General features: G+C 42.2%; 1 pseudogene; it reads right to left on the reverse strand.

The window, feature by feature from the left end:
- Positions 1-14,577: 14,577 nt before the first annotated feature.
- Positions 14,578-16,392, reverse strand: part of LOC131483358 (zinc finger protein 850-like) — a 455,811-nt pseudogene continuing 453,996 nt past the window's right edge.

Raw genomic sequence — 16,392 nt, forward strand, 5'->3', positions numbered from 1 at the left:
TTGTGTTTAGATAAGATCAGTGCTGCAGACAAACCAGTTATCTGGGATAGTTGGCGTCTTCCTAAGAAAACTGATTAAACTTAAAAATTGATTTGTAGATTTCTTGGTATTATATCTTAGAAATCCAAGCTAAGGAGCAAAAATCCAAACAGGATTCCAATGTCAGAAGTTAAAAGAAGAGACAGCGTAATGAATGTTACCGAAGACTCCTCAGTAATGCAGCAAAACCTTCTACAACCCTCAGAATTAACTAAGGCAGACATTACTGAAGACTCCCCAGTAAAGCAGCAAAAGCCTCTACCACCATTAGAATTAACTCAGGAAGATATTGAAAAGATCAGGGAGACAGAATTCAGGAAACTTAGTATAAAGCTTTTGACCAACACTGAAAACCACATAATACAAGAGTTCAAAGAATTTAAAGAATTTGTCACAGAGGAAATGAATTAAATGAAGGCTGACATTTCAGAAGTTAAAAACACAGTGGAGCAAGAATTGGAAGATATTTCCTGTCACCAGGAGAAACAAACAAACAAATAAAAAAGCTACAATAGAGCCAGGTCAAGGTAAAAAATTATCCAAGAATTTTAAAATAAAATTAACAGGCCCAACATAAGAATTATGGGAGTTCCAGAAGATGCAGAGAGGGAAATTGGAATTAAAGGATTATTCATTGAAATAATAAAAGAAAACTTCCCTAATCTAGAGAAGGAATTGGGAAACAGCATCCAGGAGGGGCACAGTTATCCCAGCAGAGTTGATCGCCATGATACAAGATAATCAAGCTCTCCTCAGTTGAACATAAGCAAAAAAATCTAATGTGCCCGTGGAAAAATCAAGTGACCAATAGAGGAACTCGAATCAAACTCACAGCTGACCTCTCAGAGGAAACACTGCAGTCGAGAAGATAATGGAGTGACACTCCAGATTCTAGAAGGGACAAAAATGTCAGCCCAGATTAACGTATCCTACAAAGCTCTCCTTTGTCTTTGAAAATGAAAAAAAAAAAAAAATTATTCCACAGTAAAGAAAAACTCCAAATATTTGAAATCTCCATACTGGCCCTACAGCTGATATTCAAAGATGTTCTAGTGAAAGAATTTTGCCAAACATTTTCACCAAACATTTAAAAAAGAGATTACCCCAATCTTCCACAAACTTTTCAAAACAATAGAAAGAGAGGCAATTCTTCCAAAATTTTATGAAGCCAATATCACCTTAATACCAAAGCCAGATAGACACAACAAAAACAGTTAACTACAGATCAAGATCCTTGATGAACACAAAAATTCTGAACAAAATACTATCCAACAGGATCCAACAGTTCTTCAGGCAGTTCATTCTCACAGACCAGGTGGGATACATCCCAGGTGTGCAGGGATGGTTGACCATTCACAAATCAATAACTGTGATACATCATATTAATGGAATGAAATATAAAAACCATATGGTCATCTCAATAGATGCAGAGAAGGCATTTGTTAAAATGCAACACCTCGTCATGTTAAAAACTCTAAGCAAGATAGGCATAGATGGAACATTCTACAGCACAATCAAAGCAATTTATGAAAAACCCTAATATAAGCAGCACTCTTTTTTTTTAATTATTTATTATTTAACTTCATTAATTACATTGTATTATGTGACACAGTTACATAGATACTTGGGTTCTTCCACCCCTCCCCAAACCCTCCCACCATGGTGGATTCCTCCACCTTGTTGCATAACCACAGCTCAAGTTCAGTTGAGATTCCCCCATTGCAAGCGTATACCATACATAGAGTCCAGCATCTTATTGTCCAGTCAAGTTCAACGGCTTCTTAGGTATACCCTCTCTGGTCTGAAGACAGAGCTAGCAGAGTATCATCCCAGTCAATTGAAAGCTCCAACATACCATCAGCAAAAATTTACATCATTATGGAATTAATTAACATAGTAATGAGTAACCAATATGTTAAAAGTAAATGCGAGTTCCCAGCCACCGTCTGTGACCACCTCACCTACACTTCAATTTTAGTTTATACACAACATATAACATTCAAAACATAACATGTTATACATAACATCATATCATCTTAAATTAAGGCAAACATGTGGTATTTAACCTTTTGTGATTGGCTCATTTCCCTTAGCATTATGGTTTCCAGTTTGGCTCATTTGGCCACAAAGAACTGCGTTTTGTTTTTTTTAATAGCTGAGTAGTATTCCATGGAGTAGATGTACCATAGCTTTCTTATCCAATCCTCTGTTGATGGGCATTTTGGTTGCTTCCATGTTTTTGCAATTACTGATTGTGCTGTTATGAGCATAGGAGTGCATGTTGGTTTCCCATAAAACAAGTGTTCTGGATATATTCCTAGGAGTGCTATTGCTGGATCATACGGTATGTTGAATTTGAGTTGTTTGAATATTCTCCATACTGATTTCCATAGAGGCTGTACCAGCCTGCAGCCCCACCAGCAGTGGAGTAGGGTTCCCTTTTCCCAGCAACCTCGCCAACAAGTGTTGTTGGTGCTTTTATTCGTGTGGGCCAGTCTTACTGGCATTAGGTGGTACCTCATTGATGTTTTAATTTGGATTTCCCTTATTGCCAGGGAACTTGAGCATTTTTTCATATGTTTATTTGCCATTTGGGTTTGTTCCTTTGTGAAGTGTTTGCCCATTTCCCGTGCCCATTTCTTGAGTGGCTTGTTTGTTTTGACATTTTGGTTGTTTTGTAGCTCTTTGTATATTCTGGAGATCAGCCCTCTATCACCTATGTCGTGTGCGAAGATCTTCTCCCATTCTGTGGGTTGCGTTTTTACTTTGTTGATTGTTTCTCTAGCTGTACAGAAGCTTCTTAGTTTGATGAGGTCCCAATTGTTTATTTTGGTCTTGATTTCTACTGCATTTGGAGTCTTTTTTAGGAAGTGAGGGCCTACCCCTAAGTGTTCCAGTGTGTTTCCAACATTTTCTTCCAAAAGTTTGAAGGTTTCTGGATGTAGGTTTAGATCTGTTATCCATTTAGATCTGATCTTAGTGTATGGTGAGAGATGTGGATCTATTTTTTTGTTTCTGCAGGCTATTAACCAATTGTCCCAACAGCATTTATTGAACAGACCTTCCCATTTGCCTGGATTGTCGTTTGTCTTTTTGTCAAAGATTACTTGGCTGTATCTGTGTGGGTTTCCTTCTGGTGTTTCTATTCTGCTCCATTGATCTTCCTCTCTATCTTTGTGCCAGTACCACACTGTTTTGATAACCACTGCCCTATAGTATGTCCAGAGGTCCGGAACTGTGATTCCCCCTGCTAACTTCCTCTTCTTCAGGATGGTTCTAGCTATCCGTGGTTTTTTGTGCTTCCAGATGAACCTTTGGATCATTGTTTCCAGTTCCATGAAGAATGTTTTGGGCAATTTGATTGGGATTGCGTTGAATGTATATATTGCTTTTGGCAGTATAGACATTTTAATGATATTGATTTTACCTATCCAGGAGCATGGGATGTTACTCCATCTTTTGAGGTCTTGTTCAATTTCTTTTTTAAGTAGTTTGTAGTTTTCTTCAAATAAGTCTCCTACATTTTTGGTTAGATTTATTCCCAGATATTTCATACTTTTCTCTGTTATTTTGAATGGTATCTTGCTGGTTAAGTCTTTTTCCATCTTGGGGCTGTTCGCATACACTATGGCTGTTGATTTTTGTTCATTAATTTTGTACCCTGCCACTCTACCAAACTCTCGTACAAGTTCTAGCAGTCTCTGTATTGAGTCTCTTGGCTCTTCTACATAAAGAATCATATCATCTGCATATAGTGAGAGTTTGACTTCTTCGTTTCCCATTTGGATTCCTCTGATTTCTTTTTCTTGTCTTATGGCCTCAGCGAGTACCTCTAGGACTATATTGAATAGCAGTGGAGAAAGTGGACATCCCTGTCTTGTTCCAGATCTCAGTGGGAAGGGTTCCAGCTTTTCTCCATTCAGTATGATGCTGGCGTTGGGTTTTTCATATATGGCTTTAATTATGTTGTGGATTTTTCCATCTATGCCTACCTTGGTTAGGGTTTTTAGTAGGAAGTGGTGTTGGATTTTGTCGAAGGCTTTTCTGCATCTATTGATACTATCATGTGATTCTTGTTTTTCAGTTTTTGGATGTAGTGTATCACATTTATGGATTTCTGAATGTTGAACCATCCCTGCATTCCAGGGATGAATCCTACTTGATCTGGATGAACGATCTGTCTGATGTGTTTTTGAATTCTGTTGGCTAGGATTTTGTTGAGAATCTTAGCATCAATGTTCATCAAAGAGATAGGTCTGTAGTTTTCCTTCTCTGTTAGTTCTCTGTCCGGTTTTGGAATTAAGGTAATGTTGGCTTCATAGAATGAGTTTGGAAGGATTGCCTCTTTTTCCATTGTTTTGAAGAGTTTGTAGAGGATTGGGGTCAGTTCTGTTCGGAATGTTTTGTAGAATTCTCTATGCTTGGTATATGTTTGCAATGAAAGAATCTTGATTGAATTTGAACTGTAATACTGCATCAAGGTGGAGGAATCCACCGGGGGGAGGGGAGGTGAGGGAGGGGGGGATTCCCAGAGCCTATGAAACTGTCACATAATGCAAAATAATTAACGAAAAAAAAAAGAAATGACAAAAAAAAAAAAAAAAAAAAAAAGATTTCTGTAGTGAAGCCGTGTGGGCCTGGGCTTTTCTTTGTTGGGAGGTCTTTAATCACTGATTCAATCTCTACTTCAGTTATGGGTTTGTTCAGGTCGTTTGTTGCCTCTGGGCTAAGTTTTGGCAGGTGGTAGAAGTCTAAGAACTTTTCCATTTCTTGGTGATCTTCTGATTTGTTGGAGTACAGTGCTTTGTAGTAATTTCTAATTATGGCCTTAATGGATGCGGTGTCTGTTGTTATGTTGCCTTTTTCATCTTTGATGCTGTTAATTCTTGCCTTCTCTTGTTTTTTCTTTGTCAGTCAGGCCAGTGGGGTGTCTATCTTGTTTATCTTCTCAAAAAAACAGCTTTTTGATTCATTGATTTTGTGTATGGTTTTTTTTTATTTCTATCTGGTTGATTTCCTCCTTTGTTTTGATGATTTCTTGTTTCCTATTGTGTGTGGGGCACTTCTGCTGTTGTTTTTCCAATTCCTGGAGGTGTGTGTTTAGTTCTTGTATTTGGCGCCTCTCTTGGGCCTTGACATGAGCTCCAATTGAAATGAGTTTACCCCGTAGCACTGCTTTGGCAGTGTCCCACAAATTTTGGAATGTTGTGTCAGAGTTTTCATTGGTTTCCATAAATTTTTTGATCTCATCTTTAATTTCTTCTCTGATCCATTGTTCGTTTAATAGCATATTGTTCAGCCTCCAAGAGTTTCTGTATTTTCTGGGGCATTTTGAATTGCTGATTTCCAGCTTCATTCCATGGTGGTCTGAGAGGGTACATGATATGATTCCTATCTTTTTGAAGTTATTTAGGTTTGCTTTGTGTCCTATCATGTGGTCGATCCTGGAGAAGGTGCCATGCACTGCTGAAAAAAATGTATAATCTGTGGCCTTAGGGTAAAAAATTCTATAAATGTCAACCAAGTCCAGTTGTTCTATTGTTTGTATGAGCTCTCTTGTTTCTTTGTTGAGGTTTTGTTTTGTTGATCTGTCTATTGTTGTTAGTGGGGTGTTAAGATCACCCACTATTATTGTGTGCATATCTATGTCTCCCCTTAAGTCCGTGAGTAATTGCTTCACGTAGCTAGGTGCGTTTGAATTTGGTGCATATATGTTCACAATGGTAATTACTTCCTGATGGATCAGTCCCTTCACCAATATATAATGTCCTTCCCTGTCCTTTTTGATGTGTGTCAGATTGAAGTCCACATCATCTGAAATTAAGACAGCTACCCCAGCCTTTTTTTCTCGTCCATTGGCATGAAATATCTGTTTCCAACCTTTCACTTTCAGCTTCTTCGAATCTCTTCTGGTTAGATGTGTCTCTTGTAGGCAACAGATAGATAATCCATTCTGTTAATCTATGCCTTTTGATTGGTGAGTTCAGGCCATTTGTGTTAAGAGTTAAAATTGAGAGGTTGTGATTTTGCCCTGCCATACTTGTTTTTGTGGGTGTTGATATCTGTGTAATTGCCCTTCCTTGTGTGGACTTTAGTGGGGAGATCTTCCTGTTTGCCATCTTTGCTTATGATTCACCTCCTTTTTTTCTGGATTTAGTGCATTTCTAAGGAGATTTTGTAGAGCTGGTTTTGTGCTGGCATATTCTTCTAATTTCTCTTTGCTGTGAAAGTATTTGATTTCGTTCTCAAACACGAATGAGATCTTTGCTGGGTACAATATTCTTGGTTGACAGTTGTTCTGATTCAGGATTTGGAGTATCTTTGTCCATTCTCTTCTTGCTTGTAAAGTCTCTTCAGAGAAGTCAGCAGTGATCCTGATTGGTTTTCCCCTGTATGTGATCTTTTCTCTGCTTCGTACTTGTCTCAGGATTCTTTCTTTGTTTTCATTGGAGTGGAACTTGAGCACCATATGTCTGGGTGAAGATCGCTTTGGGTCATATCTGCTGAAAGTCCTCTGACCATCCTGGATTTGGGCTGGGTTCATGTTCCAAGTGTTTTGGAAGTTTTCCTGTATAATTTCGTCGAGCACCATTTGCATTCCTGACTCTTTTTCCGCTCCTTCAGGAAGGCTAATAATCCTAATATTCGATTTTCTGAGGTTGTCTTTCATTTCTTGTATGGTCTTATTGGCTTTGTTCAGACTTGTCTCCAGCTGTTTAATGAACTGGGTATGTTCGTTTTGTGTGTCTTCCGTTTCAGAGATCCTCTCTTCTGCTGTATTTGTTCTGTTGGTTAGGCTCTCAATTTTGTGCTCTAAGTCAAGGATTTTACTTTTCATTTGTTGTATTTCTGAGGCTATGTGGTTCTTGAATTCCTTGAAGTCCTCCCAATTCTTCTCATTGTCTCTGACATATTTTAACATTATTTTTTTGAATTCCTTGTCTGGTAGATCTTCTATGTCTTCATCTCGCATCTCCGAAATAGACATTGGCTTTTGATCCTTTATTGGTAGGGTGTTGGCACTCTCATCTGGATCATTACCTTTTCTGGTATTTCTTCCCATTGTGTTAGTGTTTCTCTTTTGAGAGACCTAGGCACCAGTGTGCTGAGGGGTCTCCAAGCACTATCCTGTAGAGATCGGAGTCTGCAGGCGTGATTAGCAGGGTGTGGGAATTTTCAAGGCACTTTTGGTGCGTCTCCAGAACACTGGACCTCAGGGCGCCACTTCCAGGGCCCAGCGGATTCAAATCACAATCTCAGCTCGTCCCCTACAGGTATGCTACCACAGGGCATGGGGCAGTGAAGGCACTCTCTGTGCGCGCCCCCTGTGCGTGCGATCACAGGGCTCAGAGGATTCTAGGTGCTTTCTCGGTGTGTCCCCAGTGCCAGGGACTGCAGGGCGTGGAGGTTCCAGGTGCTCTCTGGAAGCGCCTCCTGCGCAGGCCCGCCCACCCCAGCGCTTGCAGGGGACCGACTGCCCCAGCGCTAGCACGGGACTGCCCAGCCCAGAGGCGTGTTTGGGTTCCTGTGGGATTGCACCGCCCAGCTGAGTGCCAGACCGCAAAGGCACGGGGGAGTATTCAGTGTGCCTTTTGCCTTTCTCCCAGACACAGCTTTGGCAATTTCAAGGCACTCTCCTGGTGTCTCTAGACGCTGGAGTCTCGGGGGGAGGGGCGGGGAGACGAGCACCAAGGGTGTTCAGGCTCTGTGCATGCCCCTGGGGGGCCAACTCCCGAAGCCTCCAACCCACCACTGTCCCCACCCAACTCACTCAAACCTCAGGTTCTTGCAGTCTGCCTCTTCCTCTGGTGGGAACCCTCGCCGCGGATGCGTCTCCCGGCTACTGCGTCCATTGCTGGTCCCGGCGGGTGTAGTCGGGTGGAACCTGGAGGCTGCGGCGGTCCCGGTGGGGCTTGGCGACCAGGGTGGGCGGATGCCGGAGGGTCCCGGTGACTCAGGGTCCTGGTGTCCGCAGCGGGCGGAGGTCCTGGCGGGTCCTGGTGACCAGGGTGAGCAGATGCCAGCAGGTCCCGATCACCGCTGGTCCTCACGGCCACAGCGTCTGCGGGTCGGTCGGCGGCTTTCAGCGTCCAAAAGGAAGTAGTCCCCGAATCCAGGTGGGCCCAGGCCCAGCTCACCATGAGCACATGGTGGCTGGGATCCGGATCCGAGCAAGAAGCTCCCTCCTGCAGCCCTAAGCAGCACTGTTAATGGGGAAAGATTGGAAGCCTTCCCACTAAAATCTGGAGCTAGACATGGATATCCACTGTCACCAATATTCCTCAATATAGCACTGGAAAACCTTGCCAGAACAATTAGGCAGCAAAAAGGTAGTTAAAGGATTCCAAATTCCAAATGAGGAACTGGAGTTACCTCTATTTGCACACAGCATAATTCTCTACATAGGAGAATCAAAATACTCAGTGAAGACACTATCAAAACTCATACGAGAGTATGGCATGGTACCAGGATACAAAATTAATGAAAATAAATCAAGGGCACTAGTGCACATAAATCTTCATGAACAAGAAATTTTAAGTACAGGGCCTGGCACTATAGCATAGTGGTAAAAGTAGTCACCTTGAATTAGCCGGGATCCAATATTGATGCCAGTTACAATGCTGGAAGTCCTGCTTCCCTTTCAGCTTCCTGCCTGTGGTCTTGGAATGCAATCAAAGACAGCCCAAAGCTTTGGGACCCTGCATACGCATGACAGACCTTGGGAGAAGCTCCTGCTTCCTGGTTTCAGATGTGCTCAGCTCCAGCCATTGCAGCCACTTAGAAAGTGAACAATTGGACAGAACATTATCTTCTCTGTCACTCCTCCTCTCTGTATGTCCACCTTTCCAACAATATATTTTAAAAAAAATCAAACAAGAAAGAAATTGCAAGTAGAGTCCGCTTTAATATAATGGAGAGGAATCCTAAATAACTAGGTATTAAGTTACAAAATATGCAAAAGACCTCTACGATGAGTACTATAAGCCATTAAAAAAGGAAACAGAAGAAGACGTTGGAAAATGGAGAAATTTAACATGTTCCTTCATTGGCACAGTAAACATAATCAAAATTGCCATATTACCAAAAGTAACATACAGGTTTGATGCAATCCCAATCAAAATCCCAAGAACATTCTTCTCAGAAACAGAAAAGATGATACAAAGGTTCATCTGGAATCACATGAGTCCATGAATAGCCAAAGTTATCCTGAAGAATAAAAATCAACCTAGAGGAATCACATTTCCAGACCTCAAGACATACTACAGAGCAGCGGTCATCAAAATAGTCTGTTACTGGTACAGGAACAGAGAAGATCAGTGGAACAAAACTGAAACCCCAGAAAGGAGCCCACACATGTAGGGCCAACTAATCTTTGACAAGACAACTGAAATAAGTCCAGGTAAAAATCTTGGTCTATTCAACAAATGCTGTTGGGACAAGTGCATATCAGGTTGCAGAATAAGAAAACAAGACCCATACCTGTCACATTATACACAAATCAGCTCTAAACGGATCAAACAACTAAATCTATACCAAGTAACCATTAAACTATTAAAGGAAAACATAGGAAGCATTCTCCAAGAAATAGGAACAGAGAAAACTTCTTGGAAAAGACGCCAGCAGCACAGGTGAGTCATTACCTAACATCATCTAGCAGATCTGAGAACCATCACGGGGAGAAGGACCAGTGCTGTATCAGGCCACATCAATAGGCAATACACATAAGGGCTGAGAAAGGGGCATGCTGTTCCTAGATAGGTTTCAGCAAACAGCAACATGGAGTGCAATTGCGGGAAGACTAGACTGAGCCAGGCTGCAATACATGCTGGTGGAAAATGAGTGGAGGCAAGCCATGGCAGTCAGGGGGATGTTGGTGCTAGACACATGATCCCTGGTTGCTGGAGATCCAGTGGGGCCCTGGTAGACTTCTCTGGGCCCTTGGGCACAGCTGTGTGATGAGCCCAGTTTATGAGCCCCAGTGGCTGTATGTGTGGTGGTTTATGTTGCTTGGCCTGGGTCCTTGGCCGGCCAGTGCAATGGAACCTGGGTCTGCTAATCCTGGGAGTAGAGGGTGTGGCAGGCACCAGGTCACCTGGCTTGGATACTTTACATGCCTGCTTGGTGGTGCTACCTCAGTGAATGCTGAGAGTGGAGCTCCACTGGGGCAGGATTGAGTGGCTCGAGGTCTTGGTGCACTTGCAAGAACTGATCCTCCTCAGTTGGAAAGAAGTATTGGAAAACTGGCCCAGATCCACCTGGAGATGGAAGCCCCCTGAGGCCTGGAAAGCACATCTGGACCATCCAAGAGAAAGGAGGAGAGAAGAGATTGAATAACTACCCCAGCCATACGATGACAGCAAATATCTGGGAGAAAGGAGACGCCAAGGTCAACCATGACAGCCAATGAACATTGAAAGGGTTCCCTCTTGCTTGAATCAGTGAGATGGACATCATTTCAGAACTATCAGAACCACCTGGACAGAAACTGCAGGGCCTTGTCTCCCAAGCTTTAACTCCACAGGTTAGCTTGTTCTTCAAGTGTTAACAGGATGCACAATCTTGGCCTGATACATTTAGTTCTTGGCTTCACCACAAGTTCCTGCTTCCCTGCTTCCCATTTATCAGGATGTCCCTGGAGGTCTTAGGAGCTGCTAGAGCATTGGAAAAGTACTTGGAGGAACCAGAGAGTAGAAAAGGCAGGCTAAATTTCAGCAAAGTGGCATTCTCTTTGCACGAATGGCCCAGTCTGTGTTGTCTTCATTGTAACCCTAGTCCCTCCTCTCGACTTGGGATATATGGCAATGTGGGCGTTGCTGACAAGAATGTACCACATTGACAGCCTGGTTTGGTATCAGGGGTCCAGTACCCATGCTTAAGTACTAGGATGGTTGGGAGGCCTGGTATAGCTTTTCTGAATATCATTTAACCCTCACCTAAAACAGGAAGAAAAAATAGAAAATTTGGAAATGATCACACCAATTTCTCCTTAATGATCTAATACACACGCACGCACACATTGAGTACAATTAAATTGCATACACACACACACACACTACACAGAAACTCAATTCATGAAAAAAAAAATGATTAGGTCATACTCCCCCAGTCCCACCCACCTCTCAATGTTGGAGATGGGTGGAACCTAGGCCTGCCTTGTTCCGAAGGTATCTGCTCCCAGTGTACTCACCAGGAAGGGTGAAGCAGGCCAAGGCCCAGCTCATCCAATGGTCATAGTGGCTGAACCTAGGGTCCCAAGCATGGACTTCAATCTGGCTCAGGTCCTCCCAGGAACAGCAAGTGTATGTGAGGATAGAGAAAGTATGTAGATTTCTACTAAATAGCAGTTGCTCACATTTAGGAGGTGGATACAGAAACTGGATCTCAAAGACATTTATTTAATGTATCTTTTTAGAGACAGAGAAGTTTTATTTGCAAAGTGATGATGTGAGCAGGGGAAGAGGAGGCAAGGGGAAAGCGCTTCTAGAGAGAAAACTAGGTGGTGGTGTGCTTCTTGAAAATGGAGACACCCAGTTAGTAACTTGAATGTTGTCCCAACCCTTGTTTACTGAAGCAGGATGCGTAAGTGGAAAAAATGACCCACTCCTCTGTTTTCTCCCAATTCCTGTAAATCCCATCCTTCCACCCTATTCCACACATTCCTAAAATGTAATTACAAAAATCAAAGGATGCTAGGATGCTGTGAGAGACTGGGAATATTTTAAAACAGGAACTCCAAAAATTTCAATAATTCACTGTTGTAGTATGCTCTCTGAGGATTGTCCTACTGAAGACCTGAGCCACAAGCTGATAAGCAACATTAGCAGAGTTTACAGCTGGGGGCACACATGAGCAATATGGTAGGAAGCAGGTAGATGTGTGGAACTTCATTCTATAGTTTAAGTAAGAATCTGATTACATGATGCATTTTTAAAAAAAGATTTATTTATTTTTATTACCAAGTCAGATATACAGAGAGGAGAGACAGAGAGGAAGATCTCCCATCCGATGATTCACACCCCAAGTGAGTGCAATGGCCAGTGCTTGCTGATCTGGAGCCAGGAGCCTGAAACGTCTTCCAGGTCTCCCACATGCGTGGAGGATCCCAAAGCATTGGCCTGTCCTCGACTGCTTTCCCAGGCCACAAGTAGGTAGTTGGATGGGAAGCAGGGCTGCTGGGATTAGAACCATCACCCATAGGGGATTCTGGCACATTCAAGGTGAGGACTTTAGCCACTAGGCCACCTCGCCGGGCCCTACAGGACACATTTTGCAAAAAAAAAATTGCCTCTCTTACCCTCAGCGCTCATCAGTGTTGGTCTTGATAGGGCCTTGACTCTAATTAATAAGTGGTAGAAGTGCTCTAGGTTGTCGCACATGAGATGCAAGTCAATGGGCTTCACATTTCCCTCAACACTAGTCATGGGACTCACTCTTCAACATTTTTTTTTCTTTGAAAAGCAGATTTAGAGTGAGAAAGACAGAAGCAGGGAGATATCTTCTGTCCACTGGTTCATATCGCCAATGGCTCAATTGCAGTAGCTCAGCTGGTAAGAAACCAGAAGACAAGAGCAAAACCATGGTGGATTGGCTAGGATCTTGGACAGCTTACCTACTATGTAACAATGCTGGTCCTGGTGCTCACTCTTACAGTTGAAAGACTTCAGGCACAGGCTGACATCTAGGAGCTCATACAATGGCAAGAAGCTTACTGTGAGAAGCCATGATACATGAAATCAGTGTGTATCTGAGCAGTAGTGGTGGCAGCTGACACATAAACTCCACCTGAAAAAGGAACTCCAAGAGTCTGATGTCAGACAATTCTTTTGTCTCTGAGATATGCCTCCTAGAGTCTTGGGTGTTTTTTGAAGAACAGGCCCAAGATTCTTGAGGGGCATGACAATGGTGTAGCTTGGCTGCAGAACCACCAGAGAGAAATTGGTGAGGGATGCCCAGTAATTGGGAAGATCATACAAGCATATATACAGTGGAGGGGGAAGGCAGAAGGGTGGTCTCAATAGTACTTCCACTCTACACTGTTATTGTAACTGGCCAGTAGGCATGCCTATCTCTCTGGACACTCTAATCAAGTCACCAGGTACATTCTGTAAGCAGGGTTGATACATTAGTGTTTTAGCTCATTTGCAGGTAGACCAAGATAAGCTAGCACCAAGGCTGAAAGCTATACCTTTGAGCATGATCATTATGTGTGACTGGTAAACCGGATGAGGGTTGCACTTAACTACTTAGAGTTGCTTATCAGTGAAATACTAGCACAGCTTTGCAGAGACAGAGAAATTGAGATACAGCCTACTACTCTGTATGTATGCTCAGTGAAAAGGCCAAGATGGAGTCTCTGTTAGCTGAGACCACTGCCAGGGCTTTACCTTGGAGACACAATGTGCCATGTGCCTATGGCATCCTGCATGAGATAAGCTGGCAGATGCAGGAGTGATCTCCCATACTTACTATTCAAGGAGAGACAGTGGCCAAATAGGATCCACACTTGGCCAGATATAACAAGAAAATCTTGCCTCTGGAAAAGATTCATCCTTCAAATCTGGGTGTTTATCATTACAACTGCCACATGCATCATTTGATATCTGTGGTTCCAATACAGTTCTGTAATAGGATGAGGAATTTTGTGATTCTAAAACAGATAAATGCATAAATGACAAATATGGTTTTTGAAACAAGTGTTACATACTGAGCATTTATTATTAACATTTAATCTGAAAATGGCATTCACATTTACCACCTCACAACAAAGGGAGATCACATACAAATTGCATTTTAATTATTTTAGCAACAAATACCCTCTCTTGTGAAACAAAATGATACTGCTCATGCTTATTATTTAACACTTGCTGAGGCGTTTTTTTCTTAAGAATATAGTGTAGTTTATTTTTTTTAAAGATTTGTTTTATTTTTTTTATTACAAAGTCAGATATACTGAGAGGAGGAGAGACAGAGAGGAAGTGGAACCGCAGGGATTAGAACCAGTGGCCATATGGGATCAAGGTGAGGACCTTAGCCACTAGGCTACGATGCCGAGCCCTTGCTGAGACTTTCAATGTATGTTTCCACATCCATTGCCCCTTTACAATGTTTTGTATTTGCACTCTTGCTAATGGTTGCTTTTTCACTCACTTTGTAAGCTTCAACACACCATAACAGGTTTATGGTGGCCAGTCTTTTGGTTGACATGCTTTTGTAGTTCTGAGAACTGTGACTCTGCTAATGATTGACTTTAGAAAATGATTTTTCAGTCAATGCTGTGTGTTTGCTCATGTCTGTGAATATGCTACTTATTGAAGCATGTACGCTTTCCACTGTGCTGAAAAGGTTTGTGTATGATTTTTAACACACATGTAGCACATTTCTGCTTTCCCACGTGAATTTAGATGTTTAATAAAACTTGACTGCCTGCAACAGGATTTTCCATTCATTATATTCATGCGGCTCTTATCATGTATGGATACTCTGATGTTGAATGAAACCTGTCTGGTAAGTAAAGACTTTAAGATACACACTACAATATTAAGGTTTCTCCCCTGTGTGGACCCTCTGATGTGTGATTAGGTGTGACTTCTGAGAAAAAGCTTTTCCACACTCACTACATTCATAAGGTTTTTCCCCAGTGTGGATTCTCTGATGTCTAATCATGTTTGACTTACGAATAAAATCTTTTCCACACTCACTACATTCATAAGGTTTTTCACCTGTGTGTATTCTCTGATGTGATCTAATGCTTGACTTATCAGAAAAAGATTTTCCACATTCACTACATTCATAAGGCTTTTCCCCAGTGTGGATTCTCTGATGAATAATGAGGTTTGATTTATGAAGAAAAGCTTTTCCACACTCACTACATTCATAAGGTTTTTCACCTGTGTGGATTCTCTGATGTCTATTGAGGTGTGACTTGAGAATAAAAGCTTTTCCACACTCACTACATTCATAAGGCTTTTCCCCAGTGTGCATTCTCTGATGTATGATCATGTTTGACTTATGAAGAAAAGCTTTTCCACACTCACTACATTCATAAGGTTTCTCCCCTGTGTGGACCCTCTCATGTATGATTAATCTTGACTTATGAGGAAACTTTTTTCCACACTCCTTACATTCATAAGATTTTTTTGTGTTGAGTCTCTGTGGCCCAATTAGCGATAATTGCTGGTTAAAGGCTTTTCTGTGCTCATTGCATTCATATGGATTCTCTGCACTTCTAAGGATCTGATCTCTAATGAGTTCTGACTTCTGGTACATGTTTTCTTTACCTTCATTGGACACATACAAATTGTCTCCTGTGTCAGTTCTCTGTTTGGTGGTAAGGCAAGATTTATAGTAGCCAACATGAATTGCTTCTCCCACACTGACAGGTTGCTGATTACACGGTTCTTTGTGGTAAACTTGCTCACACATAAGGACTATCTTCTTCCCGCTGAAATTTTTCTCATTTCCATTGTGTTCAAAGGACTGCTTAGAAATGTGGATCTTGTCAAACTGACTGAGAAATTCCTCACTCTCGAGGTTGTTCTCAGGGACATTAGAGACATGCTTCTTTTCAAATGGTATTTCATCAGGCTTCCTGTGGGAAAAGGGAAAAGCAAATTTAAAAGAAACTATGATATCATTTTCTCTCCATTGAAAAATGCAATAGATCTTTGAGCTCCTCCAGGGAGGTGTTGTCCCTCTCACCTCATCCAACTTCAACTGGTCAATTAAGAGTAAAAATTTGGTCAACAACTGCTTTTCATCATTTTTTTCTATACTATGTTAAAGGAAAGAATCACCGAGCTTTACTGGTAACATTTGGTTCAGCGGACAAGATCGGAATTAAAAAAAGAATTTTGGCTCTTATACAAGAGCTTTGAGGCTGAAGGGAGCAAAGAGAAGATTTCAAGAGGTTTGTACTAAACCTCTGGAAATGACCCTTGGCACCTCATGCCTCTGCACAAAGAGGAACACAGCCACACACTCACATACTCCCCAGCCACTGCCTAGCTCCAGCTAAACATTCAGATGGATTATACTTTGATAGGCTTCAGCAAACAGCAACATGAAGTGCAATTGCGGGAGACTAGACTGAGCCAGGCTGCAACACATGCTGGTGGAAAATGAGTAGAGGGAAACCATGGCAGTCAGGGGGATGTTGGTGTTGGACACATGATCCCTGGGTGCAGGAGATTCAGTGATGCCCTGGTAGCCTTGTCTGGTCCCTTGGGCACAGCTGTGTGATGAGCCCAGTTTATGAGCCCTAGTGGCTGTATGTGTGGTGGTTTATGTTGCTTGGCCTGGGTCCTTGGCTGTCCAGTGCAATGGGTCCTGGGTCTGCGAATCCTGAGAGTAGAG

Source organism: Ochotona princeps, chromosome 25, assembly GCF_030435755.1.
Source record: "Ochotona princeps isolate mOchPri1 chromosome 25, mOchPri1.hap1, whole genome shotgun sequence".
Classification (NCBI taxonomy): Eukaryota; Metazoa; Chordata; class Mammalia; order Lagomorpha; family Ochotonidae; genus Ochotona; species Ochotona princeps.